The sequence below is a fragment of the Acomys russatus genome, chromosome 11 (assembly GCF_903995435.1).
Source record: "Acomys russatus chromosome 11, mAcoRus1.1, whole genome shotgun sequence".
Lineage (NCBI taxonomy): Eukaryota > Metazoa > Chordata > Mammalia > Rodentia > Muridae > Acomys > Acomys russatus.
Genome location: NC_067147.1, coordinates 22,653,289 through 22,656,537, shown reverse-complemented (window position 1 = coordinate 22,656,537; position 3,249 = coordinate 22,653,289). Strand labels below are relative to the sequence as shown.

Genomic DNA, 3,249 nt, shown 5'->3' with positions numbered 1-3,249 from the left:
TTACAAAGGTGTGAAGCTGGAGCATTTCCAAAGCGTAGGCAAAGAGGGAAACTAGAAGGTTCCAAATGCAACAGGTTGTCAGTCACACAGAGGGCCTGTGGCAGTGAGGACGAACATGGAAAGCAAAGACATATTTTTCTTCTTTGTCTTCATTATCACCACCATCAACATTTTATTCTGACTTTTAAATGTGAATGTTTATAGATTCTAGAAAATAATTCAAGTCCTCTATAGCCTGTATATTTTTGTAAAGACAAAATATCCAAAGCACAAATATAAATTTGAATATATGGCTGTGTTTAGAGGGAGAGAAAAAAATTGGTTAAATGTACTAAAAAGTATCTTTCAGATGCAGCAAATCCTAACCAAAGCCGTTATAGAAACTTCTAGGCTCAGTAGATAAGTATGTTCAAAAGTTAACTGTAACACAAACATCATGAAGCTGACTCTATGTCACAACATTCATTTCACAGACAAAACTGAGGTTCTACCTAGTATTTTGACTCATATCCTCTAGCTAAATGACACAGAACCATACATAGAAAGCTATGGCTAAGAAAGTGTTTTCCCCTCAGATTTTATAAAGATATTATAGAATTGTGTGTAATTTAATTTTCTCCAACATATTACACAATCTGTTTTAATGCCCACAATGTGTTGAGCAGAACACCAATATTAAGCATCTGTAAAAGCATATCTTGTGCTATAGTTAAACATGTATAGTAGTGTCACTAAGATGTCATGGACAGATTGACTGCAACAGCATCGTTATCAACACATGTCAATTTCACATACACTAAAGCACTTAGTGCTTAAGCTACATACCATTTGAGCACATTCTCTCATTTAAGCAATGTTAAACTCAGAAGGCTTCAAATCAAAGAGACAGAGTGCGCTGATCCCTTTTATTCAGGGAGTATGTTCTAAGGCTCTTTGCAAATGTCTGGAAGCACTAGGAAAAGTTGTGCCCCAACATAGATGCAGTGCAGTGTGAATCCACTGAGCAAAGGATGATCTGTGTTCCAGGTGAGACTGACGAGAGCCCACCACACTACTCAAAACAGTGTACAGCTTTAAAACTTTCAGTTATTTCTATAACTTTCCATTTATTATTTTCAGACCACAGGTGACTAGAGTAACAGAAAACAAGAAAATAAAACAACAAATAGGGGGGCAACTTTCTATATTAGGTTGTTCAAGAGAATTTACGTTCTCCCTTCAAAACTGCTGTGGCAAATACATCACCCCTGAGCCATATGCTCCACTCAGCTGTGTGTCTTCTTGATGAAACTGGGCATGTTCAGGGTAGTATTGCCACAAACTAGTGAACTCTTGAAATGATATAATGAAGACAGCATGTCACCTCTGTGGTGACCTCCTAAAAGCATGTAACCTCAATCTAGCAAGCAAATATCAGTAGACCTTATATAATACATTTCAGAAGTATTCTTCACAGTTCTCAAGGTCATCAAAACAAGGATTGTCACCATCACAAGTTGGCTGAAAAGATATGACAGTTTTAGATAACCACTTAGAGAAAAACCCAGAACAGAAAAGAAGCATTAGGTAAAAAACAGGAAATGTCAGTAAAACATGGGTTTCATTAATATTAATATATATATATATATATATATATATATATATATATATATATATATATAGGTTCATCAATTATAAATACAACGTGTTGTATAGAGTATTAATAATAATCAAGGAAAGTGGGTGAGGGATGCGTAGAAAGTGCATTATCTTTGCATTTTTCATTTTTCAAATCTCTGATAGTTAAAATAGTTTGCACCAAAGAACGAGTGTAAACACGTGTGTCCAGGAAAGAACTCATACATAAACTGTGTAAAGGTGCCTTGGGCTGGAGGGGTAGCTCAGCACGTGAGAGTACCAGCTGCTCTCAGAGAGGTCCTAAGTTACCATCCTCGTAACCATGTCAAGTGGCTCACAACCACCTGTGACTCTAGCAACAGGGTACCCATCAAGTTCGTTGGCCTCTTCAGTCGCTGCACCCACGTGCACATTACACGCATGTACATACAAACACACAGACATTTAAAAAGTCTTTATTTAAAAAAAAACAGATTTGTGTCAGAATATATTTTTAAAACGTGTTGAGAAGCTATAATCAATAAAAAAGACATTCACAAAATAAGCTATGCCAATGGCCAGATAGAGAAGACAGACCGTGATTAATATCATTCACTTAATAAGTAATAAGTAGTAGTTTTAGTTTGTTCTCTCTTATTAAGTGAATGATATTAATCAAGAACAAACTAAAACTATCAGAAACTATCCCACTTCCACCCAGATGATTATCGCTTTTTTTTTTTCTTTAAAGTTTATTCAACACAACGCAGTCGCCAACCTCACTGAGGTGGCTGACCACGTCCACAACCGAAGCAGCCTTTAAACTGGAATTCCATTGCTGAGCCAGCCCCAGCCTCAGCTCTCTTGTCAGCACCAGGTACACAGGTGCTCCTTCTGTAGGTGTCTCTGTCTGCCTCCCCTCTTGCGAATCTTGCAGGAAGATCATCCTCTGGACCTTTGGGCAGAAGCCTGCCAGTCTCAGGATGGCTGTGGCGCCCTGAGGTAGGTGGAGGTAATCTCAGAGTTACTGGATGCATTCATTCTTAAGGTACCAATAAAATGTCTCCAGGCAAACAGCCCCTTCACCGTGTAGCTTAGAGATTTGAGAGACTGCATGGCCTTCATTGTGTGAAGATTGGACACATTTTTGTCTGCAAGCTTGAGGTGTTAGGTCTTGTGGACATCTTTCTTGACAACCATCACTCTTTCCTTAAAAAGGAGTTTATAGATGGCAATCCGATTCTTCTTAGCCATCAACATGCAGTGGCCACAGGGTCCAGATTACAGCTTTAAAAACTTAACAGTACTAAATCTTGGTGCAAAGTGATAACATTGGTCTTGGGGATGTGTATTGGTAAAACTACTCTGTAAAACTATTTATTAAAATATGCTACTTATATTCTGAATGTGACAGCATTATTTCTAAGAGTCCCAAATCTAAATAACAATAATATAAATCCCACCAACAAAGAAAACAGATAATATGTTGTACTTGCACATAATGAAATATTAAACCTAATGAAGAGATAGTCAATTACCACATATAAACAATATAGGTGACTCTCAAAGAAATGAACAAGTGAGCCAGGCGTACAAGGGTCCTCCCACACAGGCAGAAAGCAGACCTGAGCTATGCAGCTGAGAGAAGGGAGT

The 3,249-nt window shown here is 37.9% G+C and overlaps 1 pseudogene; it reads right to left on the bottom strand.

Annotated features, from left to right (window-relative positions):
• Positions 1-2,375: 2,375 nt before the first annotated feature.
• Positions 2,376-2,856, bottom strand: LOC127195165 (40S ribosomal protein S10-like; annotated as a pseudogene).
• Between the last annotated feature and the right edge of the window lie 393 nt (positions 2,857-3,249).